The sequence below is a fragment of the Lupinus angustifolius genome, chromosome LG03 (assembly GCF_001865875.1).
Source record: "Lupinus angustifolius cultivar Tanjil chromosome LG03, LupAngTanjil_v1.0, whole genome shotgun sequence".
NCBI classification, from domain to species: Eukaryota; Viridiplantae; Streptophyta; class Magnoliopsida; order Fabales; family Fabaceae; genus Lupinus; species Lupinus angustifolius.
Window position 1 is genome coordinate 10172719 of NC_032011.1, and position 7360 is coordinate 10180078.

The window sequence follows — 7360 nt, forward strand, 5'->3', positions numbered from 1 at the left end:
AGATGAGAAAGGAAAAGCAATCGAGGTAACGAAGTATCGTGGTATGATTGGGTCTTTACTTTACTTAACTGCAAGTAGACCTGATATCATGTTCAGTGTATGCATGTGTGCGAGATATCAATCATCACCTAGAGAATCACACTATATAACTGTTAAAAGAATCATGAGATATCTAAAAGGAACTATTAACATGGGATTATGGTATCCTCGGGATGCCTCACTATCCTTGGTGGGTTATTCCGATTCCGATTTCGCCGGATGTAAGTTGGATCGGAAAAGCACTAGTGGTACTTGCCACCTATTGGGCAGTTCATTAGTAGCATGGCACAGCAAGAAGCAAGCCTGTGTTGCTTTGTCCACCGCTGAAGCGGAATACATTGCCGCTGGTGTGTGTTGCGCTCAAATCCTTTGGATGAAGCAGCAACTTAAGGACTTTGGTCTTAAACTTGAAAAGATCCCAATAAAATGCGATAATACAAGTGCCATTAACCTATCCAAGAATCCCGTTTTGCATTCTAGAACAAAGCATATAGAAATTAGACATCATTTTTTGCGTGACCATGTACAAAAAGGTGACTGTGTTCTTGAATTTGTGGAAACATCTAAACAGTTAGCAGATATTTTCACCAAGCCCCTTCCCAGGGATACCTTCTATGTTCTAAGGAGAGAACTAGGAATTCTTGATGAACAATATCTTGTTTAAAAATTGTTTAGTTGTTTGCATTAATTGTCTTGCTTCTCTATGCCTATGTGTTTCATGTTTGAATGATATATGTTAAAAATGCAAAAATCTATCTCTTGATTAACCTCTTAATGTGATTATAAATGTCTCGATAAATCTGTTATAATGCATGCATGTGTCCAAAAAAAAGTCGAAACCACTCTGCTGCCTAAAAACGAATTTTTTTTTTCTGATTTCTTTAATGGATTAAACCATCCCGTTAATCGATTAAAACCAGTACGTTAAAGGCAAACAGTGTCTCGGTGTTGTACTTTTTTTTACATTTTCGCAACCTCTTTGTGCCTTGATTTTCTGAAACAGCAACAATACTAATCCAGGTGCAATAGGATTAAGTAAACCTCACCCTAAACCTCTCAATCCTTCCAAAATCGCTCTATTTTCATCCAAAATCCACTCAATTCCGAATCATCCAATCCAAACCCTAGGTTAGGCTTTGCCCCTCTGTTCATCAATCTCAGTTTCGAGTTCATCATCTTCAATGGAGCAGAGTCGTCCAAAGCGGGTCAAGACTACAGCAACGCGCATTCGAAGAAGGGAAACCGGCTCACCCTCCACTCGGGACCGCGGTGACCCCTATTATTCCCTCATTTTGCAAGAGACCCGGTTGGCAAAATTTCAAGGCCGCAAGCCTACATACATCAGGTATGCCGACTTAACCTGGTTAGCGGAACAAAACTTTAGTTTTCCGCATGACATGGAGGCTCAAGGAGCCGTTCAGTTTTTGGAATTGAAGGGACGCGTATACCCTGCTCTAGTTAGGGAATTTTACGCTAATTTTAGATACAAGGATGGCAAATATTGGTCCATGATTTCCGGTAATTTGTTTGAGATGAGTGAGGATTTATTTCTGAATGTTGGAGGTTTATCGTCGTCTGGTTTTGGAATAGGGGATTGTTCTTGGGTCAAGGACAATTTTGATCCCGTTGATGTGTACAAGTCATTCCTTCGGGGCCCTCATCTGTATATTCAGGGTCAACTGACCAAGGCAGGGTCACTTTCTGTTGAGAACAGGTTATTGCATTATGTTATTGCTTACATATTAGTGCAGCGGAACACTAATCATGCACAGCCTACTGTGAATGATTTGCGTTTCATGTATGCTGTAAAGAATAACGTGATGATCAATTGGCCTGAGGAAATTCTAAAAATCATGAACAGCGTTTCATTGTCTCAGTCCAAGCTGCTCCCGTATAGCATTTTCATATCCCGCATTGTTGATTATTTGCGCATTGACATTTCTGATACCATCATTACTGAGTACACTGATAAAGATCACTTGGTGGGTGAGAGTCTCATTCATAAGATGGGAATTTACAAGTATGGTACTACATGGCAGTATCAGGAGGACTATACCACCTTTGATCTGGACTTGTCGGATAATGAGCATCAGGAGGATTTGGGTAATCAGAATGCAACTAATCAGGGGGAGTCGTCTGGAACAGCACCTCAGAGCTCTGTGTTTGGTTTAGCTCAGATGGAAGCCATGGAACAACGACTTAACAACCGCATGGATCTGCACTTCCAAGGGCTGAAGGACTCTTATTTTGCAGGTATGGAGCAATACGAGGAACGTCAGAATGCCTACACCGATAACAAAATTCAGGAGCTGAGGACTATGATTCAGTCTACCGCTGAGGCTCAGAATGCCATGTTCTGCTCAGAATTTCAGAAGCTGTCTATGCTTATCCAGGGAAATCAGAACACTGCTGTGCCTGATGATCAGCCTGTCTATCCTCCGCCTCAACCTTAGTTTAGCTGACCTTAGACCTAGGTTATCCTATCCTTAGGTTTATTTTTATCTTGTGGCACCTTCTGGATTTAGTTATCGTTGTTGCTTTCAGAACTGATTCGTATTTTGCTTTTTGTCTTTTATATTGACTTTATGGCCTGTACTATTTCATGACTTTCTTTACTCTTTATGCTATGCAAATGTTTTTGTTTTTGCTATAATTATGTCAAAATAGCTTATTTGCCTTAGTGAATGGATCTTGATCATTTGAGATTTAATAATGCTTACAATGCTTAATATTTGATTAAATCTTGTATGCCATTCTAACTTCTTATTAGCTATTTTTTTTTCCAATAAAGCGCATTTGTTCAATTTACCCATAAATGAAACAGGTTAATTTGTTAAAACCCAAATTAATTCATTAACATTGTTTTATGATTAACTAATATCTCTTCCTAGCTTTTTTGACCTGGGTTATCTTTTTGATAATGTCAAAAGGGGGAGAAAGGTTGTTTTGTTGCTTCTCAATTGTGCAGGTTGATCGTTATAACAGCTTCCGATAAATGTGCGCATTATATCAACCTTGCCAACACAATCTTCAAGCTTATTCATCAAGCAATTGTTACTTTAAAATTGATGAACTTGATGTAGAGTTTGTCATCATCAAAAAGGGGGAGATTGAAAGTGTGCATGTCAAGAGGAACACTTTGGAAAGCTCTCCTTGAACGTCATGGTTTTGATGAGGACAACGTGTGCCTAAAAGTGCTTGAAGATAACCAACAATCCAACGTGCTTGAGTCTTTTATTTGGTACTAGGCTTAGACTAGTTTCTAGTTTAAGTTGAGTCGAAGGCTTAGGGCACCTAAAACATGTCTCATATGCATTTATCTTTAAATCATTTCATCCATGAGATATGTTCATTTGATAATATGTTCATGCATTACATAAATACATGTATATGTGCGTTCTAGGCATAAAACTAAGTGTTAAATATGTATTATCTAAGTGCATAACGTATTTGGTGTTTTCTATTTGAAAATACACATTTTATTTACTGTTAATCGATTAACCATACCTTTAATCGATTAACCCAACTGCTGTTAAAAGTGGTTGCTATTGGAACATGTTTTTGTAATGCAGTTAATCGATTAAAGGTTTACGTTAATCGATTAACCTAACTGATTTTTAAGTTGTTAAAACTGAAAAACTGAAAAACAGAATCAGTTATGATTTTTAGTCCCGTTAATCGATTAAGAAGGTATTTAATCGATTATCTGGGGTTCTGGACTGATTCTTTATAAACTGCGTTTTCAGAATTAATCTCATAAGTTGCATGTTGCATTTATTAGAGAGTTAGAGCATTCTACGTGTTAATTGCTGCATCTATTTGTTAATTGCATTAGTGAGTTTAGAAATGAGAGATTCCTTGCTTTAGGATTGAGTGCATTTCATGTTATAATCTCTCATGTTTTCCCTCACATGTTCATGCATATTTTTGATGCGTTTTTTCATGAATTTTATGATTCTGTAACTTCTGTTTTCATAACTAATACTTGTCATTTCACATGTGTTTGTGTTAAATGTGCATTAGAGTAAAGCCTTCATGTTGTATTTGAGCTTAGGTATAGCTTAATATTACTCTTGTAATTCTTGTGTAATTGTTGTGAAAGGGAATCTCTTGGTGTCGTATCACCAGTAGAGATTGTGTGTTTCTTTATAGCTTAGAGTGTAAGAAAAGGAAAGAACGAGAGATTCTTTGGCTGGGGCTACGCCGAAAGAAACGTTTTCTTTATCGGTAGGAAGGGAGTCAAACCATTGAATAGTTTCTTTGTTTTCTTGTCATTTGCTAAGTGTTGTAATTGGATAATGTGTTTGTAAATTACATTGATTCGATTATAGTGAAGGAAATCTCCCAAGTCAGCCGGGAGGCCTGGATGTAGTTTGCAGTGGACAGCAAACGAACCAGGATAAAAATTCGATTTGCAGGATTTGTTTCTCTCTCTCTCTTTACTGTTTTCAATCGATTAATTTGTATATTGAATTCAATTGATACATTTTGTTCATTTGCTGTACTGGATGCTATTCTAATATACAAATCTGTAAGCTCTGTATTCGTTCTGTTATCGGTTAATTGTTCTGCATTTAATCGTTTCTGTAATTGCTTACTGGTTCTGTTTAATCGATTAATATTGTTGTGTTAATCGATTATCCTGTTTTTGTTCATCGATTAAGATTGTTTCTGTTTAAAACTGTTTCTTTTGTTAATCGATTAATATTGTTCAAATAATCGATTATCTTTCTTCTTTAATCGATTAAATAGGGTTGATTCAGCATTAAGTGTTGATTTTCGAAAAGCGGTAATTCTAACCGCGACACCTATTCAACCCCCTCCCCCCCTTCTAGGTGTATTGTAACCACTGATACCTAACAAGGAGCACATCCAGGAACATGGATTCATGTATGACACTGCAGTCTTTGTTTCATTCATATATGTATGTGAGAATCATGAGATTCAAGATCCTAGGATTGGTATTTCACCAATCATAAGGAATTCCCAACATTTTCATGTAAGATATGTGGAAGGAATGTGGTTTTGGTGTTTATGAAGAGTAGCTTGTGTTTGATTCAATGCTTGGTTTCATGCTTACACGTCAAAGTTTCATGCATGGACTGACGAGGGAAAATAGGGGTATGTATTTGTTGTTCCACAAATTATGTTCTTACATATATTATCAAATATTGTTGATTAGAAAAATAATTAATTATTAATTTTTTAACTTAAATATTTTCTCTCCTACAAATTATTGGCTTACAATACATGCGGTGTTACTACATGTAGGATAAGAGATGTGGTTCATTAAACTACCACTTTTATTTTGTTTGCCCTGATCATGCATGGCTTTGGCCTCTTGTTGAGTTTCCTTTAATCAATCAAGTCACTTACATTGTATATTAATTTATAATATTATTAACTCCATTACAATCGAAACAACATTTATAGATAGAAAAATAAGAGTGAATATTAGTGAATGATATCATAGGAGATTTTTTATATTATAATTCTATAACTCCCCACTTATATCTTAATCATTATTCCATCTTAAATAAAAATAATATATAATAATATTAGATTAATATATAGTATATTATTTGGCCCGAACACTTTATTATTTTACATCCTTTTTATAGCTTTTTTCACATTCAACTCACAAATTCCACAAGAAAAATGTATAATTTTAACCTTCTTCTATTGTTCAGCTTTCCCGAATGCAAAAAAGTCATAACCATCATTAAAAAGCTTATGAAAATAATTCTTCTATCTTTCTTTAATATTATTGTCTTTTTTCCCTAAACTTTGCAAGCCTATAGACAATTCTTTCTCTCCCCTGCTACGTACTAATTTGTATAACTTCTATATCTTTCTTCACTCATTGTTTTTTTTAGTGTCCATCTTACCGACCTATGTTTTCCCCAACATTTAGGTTTTTTATATAAGGATCATGTTTTATTACATTTCATTTTCACATTAACTTTGTTTTAAATGTTTTTGCACCTCTACATTAAACTAGTGTATCATATGCTAATTTCCTAATTTCTATGACTATCTTATCCCACGTATCATTAGCATTTCTCTATGCCTCCCAAAACTATTCTTCTAACACTCTTTGTTAGAAGCTCATTCATTTCTTAGGCTTCAGTTTCCATCAGCTAATTATTGGGACTCTATCTTGACATTTTTTCTCCACTCTAATCTTAATTTATACTCAAAACCTATGTTGAATCATCAAACTCTCTCTAGATATAACTTTGCAATCCAAATAAATTATTTTCATCTTATTTCCTTATAAGAAAGAAATTGATTTGAGAACATGTCATCACACTCTAATATATGATAAGATGTTCCTCCCACTTCTTAATGTAAGTTTGAGATTGCAACTAAGAGGGAGTGAATTAGTTGACTAGAAGTTATGACAACTTTTTCTGCAAAATGAAGAGTTAAAGTGCAGCGGATAATATTATAGAAAATAAACAAGAATAAATCAAAGAGGTAAGGGAGAAGAGAGTACACAAGGATTTTATATTGGTTCACATTCTTGTCCATCGAAGGCTACTCCAGTACTCTTGCAACACAAGAGATTTTCCACTAAATATTATGAGTTGTAATTACAATATCTCACCCGAGATCTCTATGTACCTTACATACTCACTAATACTTATCACCTTGGAAAACACTTTTCCAAGTAACTCTATCCCATTTCTATTCACACCCTATGAAAGAAAGTAATTATAATGAACGAAGAATTTGAATGATGGCTTGGATTGTCTTTACAAGTATGAAATATAATAACACTTGAAATTCAATCAACTCTTTTGTATACTTAGTAAATATGCTCTTTTAAATTTTACAAAACTTGGAAACACTTTACTTCAAGCAACTCAGAAAAATAGCTTTGAAAATTTGAGTTCAAGTTGCTAGAAGTTCAGAAAACTATTTCAGAAAAGTGTAGGAAAGTTGTGAGAAAAGTGTGAAAGAGTTATCAAAGAGTTGTTCAAAGAGTTGTTTACATTATGAATTCTAATGCCTTTAAATAGGCTTTCCAGTCAGTCATTCTGCCTTTATGAAGGAGTAGGAATTGTTTGGAATGAAGGCATTTCGTTTGAGATGAAAACCCTTGAGTTTCAAATCTGAAAAACTGATTTAACATCTCTCAGTAACTGATTACAGCAAGTGGGTAATCGGTTACCCAAATGTGACGCTTTGAAAAATTACATTGAGTAACCGCTTACTCAAACTCTCTGTCCAACAGTGAATTTAAAATTCACTTAGAGTAATCGGTTACTCAAATTTGAGTATTCAGTTACTCCAATTTAAATATTGTTGGATAACT